The sequence below is a fragment of the Perna viridis genome, chromosome 11, assembly GCF_037379345.1.
Source record: "Perna viridis isolate PV_CMFRI_1.1 ecotype Kerala chromosome 11, ASM3737934v1, whole genome shotgun sequence".
In the NCBI taxonomy this organism is placed as follows: domain Eukaryota; kingdom Metazoa; phylum Mollusca; class Bivalvia; order Mytilida; family Mytilidae; genus Perna; species Perna viridis.
Genome location: NC_142455.1, coordinates 10,430,753 through 10,445,403, shown reverse-complemented (window position 1 = coordinate 10,445,403; position 14,651 = coordinate 10,430,753). Strand labels below are relative to the sequence as shown.

General features: G+C 32.5%; 1 long non-coding RNA gene across 1 annotated transcript; it reads right to left on the bottom strand.

Moving 5' to 3' along the window:
- Positions 1–12,349: 12,349 nt before the first annotated feature.
- LOC148602942 (uncharacterized) lies at positions 12,350–13,937 on the bottom strand. Its single transcript, XR_015916587.1, has 3 exons — positions 13,853–13,937; positions 13,153–13,231; positions 12,350–12,526 (listed from the first exon to the last, which is right to left on the bottom strand). It is a non-coding gene; the product is annotated as an uncharacterized LOC148602942 (long non-coding RNA).
- Positions 13,938–14,651: the final 714 nt, after the last annotated feature.

Genomic DNA, 14,651 nt, shown 5'->3' with positions numbered 1-14,651 from the left:
CCTAGATAATACTTGAATAGCTAGAACAGGAAGGCTTTTTCAAAACTAATGTAAATAGATACTGGAAGTTAACAAGACTTTTTTAGTACATCTTTGGTGTATTGTTGGCAGTATAATACTGACCTCCACTAGAGATGAAGATTAATTTTCTTGTCTTAATGACTGTTTGAAATTTCATATTATAGTTACCACTCATAAGATATGTTTTATTTTACTTTTGAATACTTTTAACAAAAAAACATGAAGAAATTATCAAGACGGATTATATTATGCAGAATTGCAGAAACGTATTAGCATTTTAACTTTTCAAAACATGTCGTAGGTTTTTAATGCGATGTATGATTGGTAAGATATATAGATATATCGATTACATTTACAAGGTGATAAAATGTACTTTCAAATGGAACAATACCTTTGACAGATTTAAAAGCAAAATAATTAAAAGAATATCTAGAACAAAGGAATTGACATGTTATTGTTTTTAAGATTCATGAACAAACACATTTTGAATGGGGAAATGGTTTTACAAAGTTTTGCAGTGTTCATGAGAATTTAATAATTTGAAAAAAAAAAAACGATTTGCATTAGTCATGTTGGATGCTGAACCAGCTTATGGTAGTGAGAAATTTTTTATTGCTATTTACAAACAAAAAACGCGAGTTTCAGATCTTGCTACAGTTATTTTCTGATTTTACTTATGTTTTTTTACAATTACTTATCCAATATAAGATATCGTAGGGAAAGAGAGGAATACCTGATACGCAGACTAGTAACTGCAATTCCTTACCCGTGCAATGACAACATCAAAAGTATAGGAAACCTTTCAAGCCAATATAAAAATAACCTAAATGTGATGGATTTATTTGATAAAAATCCAAGACGGGAAAGAAATCATGTCCATTGCAACTATGCGTCACCTTAGATACATGATGTCTCCATAGATGGTCTTCTTCCTTTTATACCAAGACCTCTTGGACGTCATCACATTCGAACTAAACTCCTTTCTACACCGCTCTCTCTACTACACTCACTTTACAAAACAAGTCTTGACACACCTGTTTCTGAACCTACCTCATCTCTATTCAGACTAGTTGCCATCAGTTTGAACATTGGTTTCCACAGACTCTTTAAACCAGTTTGTGTAAAAAGTCAAGATGAATAATAAAGATAAATTTTTATTCGACTACCGTTTGTCAACATAGGTATAGATGCAATTAATTTGTTTGGCTAACATCCTCCATCACAAAAACGTAACCAACGAAATTCCCCCATATTTCAAGAAGAAATCAATACAGATAATTTCATATTTCTATACTTCACCCATTGCATCCAAACGGCTATTGCAGGGCCTCGGGATTGAGGACTTCAAGGCTAAACCGCCTGACTGTTCTTGCAAAAACTCTCTTCAAATATGGTCCTTCCGGTCGCGTCGTTACGAAATATTTAACCATTATCGAAAACGAATCTCTGCGTAATATCCTTTCTAAAGGTCCCAAGTACCGTGAACCACGCGCTATAATTTGGAATTATTACTTTAAAGTTCTTATGGATGCAGTGGAGGACTACGCATGAAAATGGATCAAGTGAGAACAAGAAGATAATACTTCTCTGTCAGAGTGGATAAAGGCCGTGAGGTCTTTAATTTTGAAACAAATGAAAGTTTTAAGTAGGTAAATGAGTGCCAATGCTACTTCAGTTTTCAAAGATCCGGATGTAGCAAAAACATTGTCTACCATACATGTTGTCGTTCAAGCAGACAAATCTCAAAACAAAATTGTTTTTGTCTGCAAAACGTTTTACATCCAATATTTGTTATCCGAGGTAGACGTAAAAAATAATAGCAGTGATACGACATATACTGCAACCACACTTTCCAAAGAAGAGATTGTGGAGAACCATGATTCTGTGCTATCGTCTTTTGGTCCCTCTACCAATGATGATGATTGTGATTTACTGTCTGTGTACTGGATTCCTTAACTTCACAAGAATCCATACAAACAACATTACATAGCTTGATCTGCAAAATGTACGACCAAACTGCTTTCAAAACTTTTAAAATCTATACTCACAGCTGTCAAAGAGGGTCTCCAGTCTTACCACAACACTTGTTACTCCCGCAATGGTATTAAATCAATGTGGATTTTGAAAAAATCGAAATATCACTTGGAGACCCCCAATTCAAGAGAATTATCAGAATATAATTGCCTTAAAACATATGCTTTTTCAACACTGCATACTTCTATTCCTCATACTCAGTTACATTCACGAGTCTAAAATAATATACATCCTTGTTTCTCAAAAAGATGGTATACCTAGATAGTATTATATAGTTCGTGGTAGAGATTCCTCATACTTTGTAAAGAATAATTCAAAATCATCTTCCAAATATACAGAAGAGGATGTTTTCAAAATGATGGAATTTTTATTATTACAACATTTATTTATTATAACAACATATTTGTCCAGAGTGGTTTTTCAACAAACTGTCGGCATTCCAATCGGAACAAATTGCGCTCCTTTACTTGTTGACCTATTCCTCCACTCTTATGAAGCTGACTTTATAGCTGATCTGATTCGGAAGAGAGAACATCGTTTAGCTAGATCCTTAAATCTCAGTTTACGCTATATAGATGACTTAAACAACTTACTATCTTTACATTATCCTAGTTTTGGGGACTTGATACATCGCATCTATCCTAAAGAACATGAGATAAAGGACACTACAGGCACTGTGAATATAGCTTCATATCTTGACCTACGCTACGCTTAGAGATCGATGGTAAAGAAAACTATTGACCACATTTTACGAAAAACGTGATGACTTTTCATTCAGAATTGTCAACTTTCCTTTCATCTGTTGCAACATCCCTGAAGCACCTGCGTATTTAGTTTTAATATCACAACTCATACATTATGTCAGAATTTGCCGTAACTACGCAGACTTGTATCGAGCTAGACTTCTTACAGTTAGGCTTCTGGAACAGGACTATATTGCTACAAGATTGAAGTCATCAATACAGAAGTTTTATGGCTGCCATCATGAATTCGTGGATCGTTCAACGTGTCATAGTTTTCCTTTCCTCTCCTCTGCCGTCTACCTCAGACTTAATTTTTTATGAGGAACTCAGCGGGTGTTTCTAGAAAAGCAGAGGACGCTTACCTTACCGGTGCACCTCATCCATGCTCCCAGTTTTTAATGGAGTTCGAGTTGCTCATTTGCTTTAGTTACTTTATATGTATTATTTTAGTTACTGAATGTTCTTTGTTGTGTATGCCTGTTTTCCATGTTTGGTCTTCGTCCCTGGATTACTTTCTTTTGATTTTCGCTATAACCTTGGTTCCCTTAATTTTTCTTTTGTACTATAACAAATTGTTTGAGTAGTTGAATCAAGGCTGGCTCCAGTTTTAATATTCTATGACCAGTTGTTTCCTTGTGCCGCTGAAATTGAATTTTACGTTGACTTACTGTGACTTTTATACCCGATTCTGCATATTAAATCACTCACTGTGTTTACTTTATGCACTTTTTGCTGCCATCTACATTTGGATTAACTTCCCTCCCCCCGTATGTTAGTTTTCACTTTTATACTGCATTTTTCATAAAAAAAATCACTCACTGTGTATGCCATTAGCACTTTTATACCCCAAGTTGCATATGAAATTACTCAATGTGCATTCCGTATACACTTTTATAAGCAAATCTACAAATGAAATCGCACACTGTGTGTGCTACAAATATTTCCATACGCCGGTCTTCATTTAAAAAACACCCGAGAATGTTTTGGACTTATACTCAAGTAGCATATAAAATGCCTTTCTGTGTATTTTGTATTATCCGTTTTCTCTACCTCAGTCTCGATATACAATTGATCATATAACCAGGCAGTTTTGTATAATTGAAATTTTACAAGCATTCACTGTGAAACGAATACTGTTACTAGAATATTCTGATGAAATTACGCAAAAAATAGGAGGAAGACCAAGGGTAAGGGACATAATCCTTGAAACCAGTGATATTTGTATATCATATTCAATTTCACCAAAGCCTTTCAAGCTTTCATTTGAAACAGAATGACATTAATTCAAGTTACTTTCATGCATTCATGATATTGCTATAAAGAGCCTGAACACAAACGATCCAATGATTTTAAAGAGTTGAGTCCCTTACCTTAGGTCTACCTCCTTAAGTCATGCCTTTAAGATATATAGAATATTATACAAAGGAAATAAGTTGTTTATATTTAAGATATGATAAAGCGTTTTGATAATATGAGTTTATGATTTAATAAAAATGACATTTTTATCAGCTGATGTGAAATTATAAATATTATAAGGACAAAACACTTCCTATATTTTCTCCAAATTCCAGCACATTGGAACATAAATGTAAAATCCCATCAAATATTATACTGCATATCATCAAAATAATTAGATTAATTCTTGTTATTGTATTCCTAACCTGTCATACATTTAAATGACAGTTCATTAAATCAATGATTGAAAAACAGTTATTGCAGATAAACTGATGAAAATAATGTCAACAAATGAAACGAACAGTCATGTTAAATACAGTTAAAGAGTAATCAAGGGAACCAAGATTCTAGCGGAAATCAAAAGAATGTAATCAAGGGACCAGACATGAAAAACAGACAAACACAACAAAGCACATAAAGTAAGAAAAATAATACATACAAAGTATCAAAATCAAATGAGCAACTCGGAATCCACTAAAAAACTGGGAGCATGGACCAGGTGCACCTGTAGGGTAAGCGTCCTCTGCTTTTCTAGAAACACCCGCCGAGTTGCTCATAAAAAGTGAAGTCCGGGGTAGATGAAAGAGAAAAGGAAAACTATGACATATTGAACAAATCAGTTTTTTTTTGGCGCAGATGGGTACACCGTAGCGATCCACGAGTTCATGATGACGACCATAAAACTTCTGTAGTAGTTACTTTAATCTTGTAGAAATATAACCGTGTTCCAGAAGTTGATTTGTTAGAATTTTAGCGCGATACAAAAAGTCTGCGTAGTTTCGGCAAGCTTTGGCATAACGTATGAGTTGTGATATGAACACTCCATACGCAGGTGCTGAAGGGATGTTGCCACAGATGAAAGGAAAATTGACAATTCTAAATGAAAAATCATCACTTTTGTCGTAAAGTTATGTCAAAAGTTTTCCTTTACCATCGATTTCTAAGAGTAAGTCAAGATATGAGGCTGACTTCACAGTGTCTGTAATATCCTTTGTCTCAAGTTCTTTAGGGTAGATGCGATGTATCAAATCCCCAAATCAGGATTGTTTAAAGATAATACGTCATCTATATAGAGGAAACTGAGATAAAAGGATTTAGTTAAACGATATCCTTTCGAAAGGATCAGATCAGCTATAAAGTCAGCCTTATAAGAGTGAAGGAATAGGTCAGCAAGTAGAAGTGCACAATTTCTTCCCATTGGAATGACGACCGTGTTTTGAAAAACGCGTCCATCACACTGGACAAATATGTTGTCGATTAAAAATTCCAGTATTTTCTAAAGTCTTTCTCAGTATATTCGGAAGATGATTCGGAATTATTTCTTACAAAATATGAGGAATCTCTACCAAGAACTGTATATTTGGATCTAGGTGTATCATCTTTTTGAAAAAAAAACAACGATGTATAATGTTTTTGAGCTTGGGAAAAAGAAGTATACAGTATTGAAAAATTATAAGTTTTAATTCTATAATAGTCTGATAAATATCATCCATTTCGTATAAGTGATAAAATTATTTTTATGTTCTTGATGATACCAAAAGCCCATCACAACAAAGACATTTTTATTTCAACAAAAGGCGACGTTTTCTCCTATATTAAAAATCGATACCCACGGCAATAAATTTATCTAATATTAAATTTTTAATTTATATGATATGAAGCACATGCAAGAATAATCAGATAATATGAAAAGCGCATATTCTTTTTTTCAAGATCAGGGGTAAAATAACGGTCAATGTTCAATTAAAATACCAGAAATACGGATACCGTTAACCTATTTTTTTAATACCGTTGAAATGTTGTTTTTACTTCTTATTAATACCGACAGTAAATCTACAAACATAAACGACAAAACAAAAACTGAACTCGTTACTGATTTATTGAGTGTGTTTGATTTATGACACCATTGTATGGAACGGTAAATAATTACCTTGTTATTCCACTGCTTATTAATTTTTTACTGGAAGTGTTTTTGAAGTAATGAAAATGATTCAGAGAAATAACATTGACTGTTGATAAAAATCTTTTTTAGAATTTGTTTTTATTTTTACAACACCTTTTTCTTTTCAAAATATTTTGTTCTGAACATAGACTTTTACGTGTTAAAATACTATTGTTCTGATGTATGTCTGGTCACATACATGCGATGACATTTACGGTTTGAATGTTCTTTATAAGGAACCTGAAACAATTAATTTGTTTAAAGTGTGAAAGATTCAAAACGAAAGCAAACACAAACTTAAAATGTCTATCGTTTTACCTAACATACGGAACAAAGACTTGAGCATCGAAGAGTTATTGATCACATCCATGAATTATCCATGTACAGGCAAAGTTGCATTGATGTTTCATGGTGTACAAAAGAAGGCAATGGATTTAGACCAATTTGTCATAGAAAGGAAAGACACGGTGCTAAACGATATACCAGATTCATGATGGACCGCTATAAAAATCATAATGGTCTAGATGTATTTCAATTGGTGATGTAATTTTCTGTGTATTGTTGATACCACAAACGTTGGAACTGTATGTGACCTTAAACATTGTTGATCTGGAATTTCGAAACCTGAGGAAAGTAAGTCTCATGTGTTTTCAATGAACATTGCCATATGCAACTGCATTTTGCATTATGATCAACGCCTTTGTCAAACTGTATGATTTCTACGGACAACACCGACAAGTATGTATATCTGCACGCTTAGGAAGCAATCGAGATGTCAGAACGAAGTATAAATAAAAATAATATGGTTGCGAAAAACGGAAAGAACTTGAGCCTATAAAAATGACTATTGCATATATATATTTTTAAATTTTATACTATGTTTGTAATTAAATTTGCTGATAAAAGTGTTGTTGTTTCATGATTATTCCCACAATAGCATACATAGTACAAAATGTAATAAATTGTCCATGCCATATGATTGTAGCGCCCAATGTGCATTCCTTCTAATCAAATTCAAATATGCTTGAATAAAGAAAAGACGAGAGCACGTAGCGCAATGTTGCGTCAATTCAATATTATTAAATAACTTTTCCTATAAGTTTTAAAATGATTTTAATAATAGAAATAAATTAAAAGGCAACTTTTTAATATCAACAGACATATTTTTTTTTTTAAATCTTTCATTTCCAGACGACTTTTTCATTCATATCAGACTATTGTTTAGTGACATACATACAAATGGATAAATACAGTATTAATTTACATTATCAATTATTTGTTTTTTTTTAGGTATTTCAGCTGTCATTACCTACTTGTCGATCTTTGTCAATGACCGTGTGTTTTCGTAGGTCATGTTAATTGAATAATGGTACGGAAGTGATAAAAGGCCGTTATCCAATATGTAACAACTACTAAATTAAGAAAAGATAGGTAAAGCATTTTCCTGCTTGATAAATACCAAATCCGATTTAAATTTTATTTGGTGACCTGTGTTTTACATTTCGTATTTCAACAAATTAAATTGTTAACAATTATTCAAAATTTGATATGAAAGTGTTTTGTTATTGTTGTCATCGACAACACTTATTTTGTAACAGATTGTAAAAATAACACTCAAGATAGCCGTTTTAAAAGCCAACTGCAATTTAAACAAAAACAAAAACAAAAAAAAAACAAAACAAAACAGAAAAACAAAACAAAAACAAAAAAAAAAAACAACTAGTTTAAGCACTTCAGAAGTTAACTTTGGTCTATTTCGAAAGTCATCCGTGCGACTCCCTTATTTGGATAGTAAAGAACACAAATAAGTATAACAGAATTCTCAATTTGATTTTTAAATAGTTAAAAAACAAAATGAAATCAGATCATGATTTTATGTCAAAATAAAACATTAATGAAAGTGGTACGGCGTAGAAATCATTCGAAATTGTACCCAAAATTTTATTAAAACAGGTGAGAACTACTTATGGTTAACATAAAATAATAACGTATTCAGGTATTCATATATCTCTTTGGTTTATTAATAGGTCATTCCGGCTTCATATTCTACACGTGTACGGATATTCAATATCCTTATATAGTAGAACTCACAACTGCGCGATGTATTACACACACCTTGAATAAACATGTAACACAATAGTTAATGGCCCCGTGCAGGTCCGGGTGTTAAAAGAATAGGCCTGCAGCAGCGCTAAGCTTGTCGTAAAAGGCGACTAAATAGTGCTCAGAAACCTAGCTGGGGTCTAGGGGCGCTCTGCCCACAGAGCAACTGGGATGTGTGCCCCAGGTGGTGGAATGGGGTACCCCTGGCGTGTTACATGCTGGGGTTGTTAGGCTATAATACGGAAAACCTGACCGCAAACCAGTGGTGCACCGTGTTGGGAAAGATGCCACGTTCCTCGCACGTTAAAGAACCCTACTGTGATATTCTCCCGGAGTAGGAACCATAGGGCTCCGCCACAGGGGGCTAAATTGCCCGACCCTACCAACCTCTCCCTATTTCTAGTGGTAATCAAAATTTGTCGACCTCATTGTCCTTGTGTCCCATCCCTTTTTCATTTCATCATTTCATGTTCATTTTATCATCCATTTCATGTTCATCGTCTGAATATAGCTGAAATATTGCTGCTCGGACGTTAAACCCCAACAAACAAACAATAGTTAATTTTTAAACAGGAACATTTGCCTACCATGGAACATATTACCAGAGTCATTTATGTCTCGTGCAAGTGTAATAGAGTTCTAGTTACAGATGAACACACGCACATACATTTGTATTTATTTCTATGGAAAAATAGATGGTTCATAGTTCAAATATGTTTATTGATTTCCAATTGTATATATTAATATAAAAAGTGTTAGATTTTTATTTTTTCTTACAAAAATTCCATCTCTTTATGTGTGAATTAAAGGACAATTATTTAAACTAAATGATAATTTCAAGAAAACTGTATCCTTGTATATTGCTGATCGACTTGGTTTAAAGTTCTTTGATATCAATTTCCATCCAAAACAGACAACGCTTTCATCTGAACCATCAATGGTGGCTACCTTGGCACATATAACAACTGTCTTATAATTTAAAAATATAGTTTATCTTCAAAGATAAAACATACAGTGGTCTTCTTCTTTTTAATTGTTACAGTAAATCAAAGAAGATTTGAAGTGAAAAAACCTTTGACATCGTCTGGTTTCTTTCGTTTGGAATGTTTGCGTTTGTGTGACGTCAACATGGTTCCTACGAATCGGAATCATAACATTTCGCGCGCTTTTCATTTTTGGGTATTTTCGACGTTTTTAGGGCATTAGAGAATCAGAATCTACATTAAAAGCTAGTTGATTATGAATTTCACACATCTCGTGAAATAAATTTTATAGTTTTGAAAAGCAGAGGACGCTTACCGTGCCGGTGCACCTAGTTCATTCACTTTTGCTATATATTATTTTGATTATTTCATATTCTATATTGTGTTTGTCTGTTTTCCATATCTGGTCTTTGTCCGTCCCTTGATGACATTTATTTGATTTCCGCTACAATATTGATTACTCCTTAAAACACGGAAATCAAATGACATCTTATGGAGCAATTCTTGCAATTTATAATCTGTGGGAGTGAAATCAATGTTTAGATTTGTTGATTAAATTACAATTGTATTTATACCTTCAACATGAATAGTAAAAGACTTAAAATATTATTAGATATAAAATAAAATAAAATAAAATAAAAAACGTGTTCAAAATTGCAATTTATATTCTGTGGCAGGTCCTTTTATGAATATTATTGCGTTTAGTTTTGAAATCAACGTAAAGATATGTGTTGATTACAATTAAATACCTTCAAAGTGAATAGTAAAAGACTTAAAATATTATTAAATATATTTAAAAAAAAAAAAAAAATTCAAATTAAAAAATAAAAAAAAATAAAAAAAATGAGGTAATAGTGGTATAATATTGAGAAGTTTAAACAACAACAAAATTTATTAATTATTTTCAGAAGTTTTGCAATTGCTGATGTTTGCATAATATTTTGGTATTATCCATTGTTCTGACTGATTGCCCAGAATTAAAAGTATGCCTCTAAAGATAGATTAAATAGTGAATTTAATAGAAATTCAGAAACCCTTCACAACAAATTAAAGAAAATCATAAGCATATTTTGACCAAAACCAGCAAGACGTAAATAGAAATACAACATGATATAAAAATTAAAAAAGGCTCATTTAAGTAAGTCATTTTAAATACTGAAATGCCCACCTCGATGGTGAAGGGTAGCATGTAGGCCTCGCGGCAGAGAGGTGGTGCGTTCGATCCTGAATCGAGTCACACCAAAATATTTTTTTTTAATGAAGATATGTTGGAACAGTACTAAACAGGGTCTGTTTAATTGGTTGACCGTTTTTTTTGCTATATAACGTTCGACCACAATCAATCATATAGAGAAGTTTATTTTTTAGGTTTATTTTAATATATGACAAGGATAAATCTAAGATAATGTACACATTAAAATCTTTGATGGGTTGAACTTTTTGCTTTACCATTCACAGAAACGTGCAATTTATTTTATTTTATATTATGACAATAATTAGTCGACATGATACATATTCCTGAACAGGTACGCGACGTACCTAAAAGTATCGAGCCTCTTAGACAAAATAAGAAAATAGACTCCATGCACTAGTTTTCGAATAATCAATCACTTCAATCAATTGTGTTCATTACTATGACTGAAATATATGTTAATAAAGATGTAATTTCATATTGGCCCTGTTATAGGTTTGAGGTCTGTCATATTGGTCGAGGCGTTCGTATTGGTCCCGAGGCATCGCTGAGGGCCAATACGGCTGTCGAAGCCAATATGATTGACCAAAAACTATAACAGGGCCAATATGAAATTACATATTTATTAACAATTTTATTAACCGACTCAACTAGATGATTTGTAGAGCAGTTGTTTTCGTGTTTTACCAAGAACATGTAGGTTCATTTGCATTAATCAGTCTTAAATATCCTTTTTGTATAAAATGGAAGATTTTTTTTGTGTTTCTGCAGGTTTTAGTCCTGGTGATTAAAGTTCATGAAATCCAATTCTAACTCAAAATGGCGGTGTCAAACGACCGGGTGATGACGCCGTATTGGCCCCGTATAGATGCCAGGTTTGAATTCATATCAATTGGTCAGTTTTTGACGTATTTTAACGTATTTTGGTAGTTGGTTAATAATGGCTCGATAAATGTTGTTAAAGGAGGAAAACATGTGCTAAGAGGCATAACTTCGATAAATCTTCGGTATGTTTGTATAAGACATTTTCCATTGATCTCATGTAAGCACCAAAGTAACTTGGATTGGTTGTATTCTGTTTCTAGGAATGGATAATAAGAAGTCACCATAGAATATGTAACATTACAAAACAGAAATTTAAAACAAATGGAGACCTGAACTTGAACTTGATATAATAGCAATAAATTATTTATAAAAATGTAACATCGTGCCAATATGTACTCGAAAATGAATTAAGCACGTCACATCCGCATCACCTCTTAACAGTACATCTTGTCCTGGCATTTATCTACAGAAATCGCACCTTCATTTATAACAGTGGGTTACATCCACTTTTGATTTACATCACCAAACTAACAAATACAGAACACACCATTGAAAGAACATGATGATGATTATGAAAATAATATTGGTTAGATCAAATGTCGAAGATAAAGATGAAATGGGTGTAAAGGGTGGAAAAGATATTAAACCAGGGTAGTTGAATTATATTTTCATCCATCGAGATATAAATGTGTGTTGTATATTGGAATAAATTAATATGTATTTATCATTTTTTGGTCAAAATATCAAATAATAAGAAATTTAACTAATGTCTGAATATATCATCTTGTATGAAGAACTTATTTCGATTTACGCATAACGTAAACCTCATCGCGGTTTATTTTGCGTAAAAATACCTAAATTTACATGTAAAAGATTATATATACAGTTATTATATAGATAGCAGTGTTTCATAGAATGTTCCCAGTAAAATAAATTTCGATATATCACATTGTGAAATAAATTCCGTAATCTCGGACCATTCACTATAATGTTATTATAATGTTTTTCAATAATTGTTTTTCAAAAAACAATCGTAATTATAAATATTTTAATGCAAAAATGGCATACACATACGACAGGTTTAACATGAGATAAGAAATTTGCAGAGTTCTCCATATTTTGTAGATGTAGCAACAACGAAATTTCAAAGATAGGTTTTATCAGCTCACTTATTCATCCTCAGGCATCTCAAGCAGTGTCCATTTCCGTTTTTTTTTTTTTTGGTTTCCTGAAAAAAAAGATGTACATGATTAATGGTATAGTTACGATATATATACCTACAGTATTTATAATTAAAACTGAAGGAAAAAAATGTAAATACTATCAATTACATATTACTTAATTTGTTTGCAAGAGGTGCATGTTTCAATCATGGAAATACTATTGTCTGCTAGATTAAAACGTGCTCTTTTGTATCAAGACTTGTTTTGCACTTTGAAAAACCATGAATTGAGTTTTTTAAGCTGAAATTGTGGTGAGCAGAGCTATGTACACCTTTAAATTGTATGTCCTCTTCAAACAGGAATGGATATCCATGGAACCAAACTTCATACATGTGTTCTATAATTAAATCTTTATTGAAGTTCAGCGAGCAAAAACAGAGTTGGATCCAAGAGGGGCCTAGGGTCCCCCTCATATTTGAAAAAAAAATAATTTACTTTTATAGAAAATTAATGATACTACCAATAGTGAGCCCCCTAAAAGGCCATATTTCCCCACCTTTTCGGAGTTTATGGATCTGCTACTGATGTATGTAAAACAGTGATTGCATATTGCGGATACACTAAAAGACTAACAAATGCCATGATCACTTGTCATGGTCCAATCAGATTCTCATCACTATATAAAACTTACCTTGAGAAAATATTATTCGTCTTGGTTTATTTGGAACATTATATCATTAGGAATGAGCTTCTTTTGTTATCCGTATTCCCTGCAAATGAAGGAGATCATGTGTATTTCTTATAAACATATGTTAAAAATGATAAGCATTATATAATAAAAAATGTGAACTTCTTTAACACGATCCAAACCCCGGAGAGGGTAAAAGTCTACAATAAACCAAAAAAAATTTACAAAAATAAATATACAAAAATCATAATATTCAAAGCTAACAGAAAATGTTCAATATTGTGAACCAAATTTCGATAATATTGTAGTGTAAATGTTTCAAATTGTCAATCAATTTGGCTTTCCATATATGCAGGATATGAAGTAATGTTTTAAATTCTAAAAATAACTTGCAAAGTTTCAAAATAAATGTCACATTCAATGCAAAATATCAGTCTAAGTACTCATAAATATAATCACAATATTCATATAATTATCATGACGATGGAAAATGGTTTAAACATACATCTATAATGCAAAACTGTTGGAAAATACGCATTTATATGGAGATATTTTAAACCCTTCAGTACTACCGTACACTCTTCGGCTTCGTCTCAAGATGTACTAACGTACTTCAGGGATTTAAAATCTCCATATCGACGGATACTAACGTAGATAACTTATAATATTCATTCCGGAGATAGTTGTTCTCTTTGAAACATACCTTAAAAGTACCAAGTTTAGTCAGGAATTAACGTAAAGTTTGAATGTAAACATAGACAAGACTAGTGACCGGGTTAATATCTAGGACGTTCCTTTGTAAGATAATACGCATACTGATAAAGATTTGCTCTGACATATTTCAATAGCAGCATGTGGAATATCATTTACACTATCATCGATATCGTGCATGCATCTGTTCTCGATAGTCCTGAATTCTCGATAGCGATGCGCATAGGCAATATGACATAAAACGCGAAATTGCATGTGTGGTCTAATCACAAAGAATGAACCAACTGAACACTTCCTTGATTCTATCGAGCTTTGATTTCGCTATGTTGCATGTAAAGGTATGTATAATACCAATAAACATTTAGTACCCCTTTATTTTACCTTTCTCTTAAACAACAAAAAACTCATATTTTAAGCGCCCGCCTTTCACACATATTTTGAACGTAAACAAATTTTATTGAAAGTGGTAGGTCATATATTCGGCGGTCATGCCCAGTCAGGATATAGGCATGGCTATGTCAGTAAAAAATGTATGGTGCGCAGTTCTGGTCGTATCTTAATAGTTCTTGCCAGAAAACGTTAAAAACATCATGACGTTATCAATGTTTTAAGAGATATAGAAGACCAATAATATGAAAAGCCTTTTAATTGTGGGCGAATTATAATACGAATTACCTTGTATATCTTTACTTCTATGCTTGGAACACCATATCACAGCAAATTAAAAAATATAAGATGTGATAAAAAGTTTTTAGCCATATAAATTATAACATTCACTGGAAGTGATATAT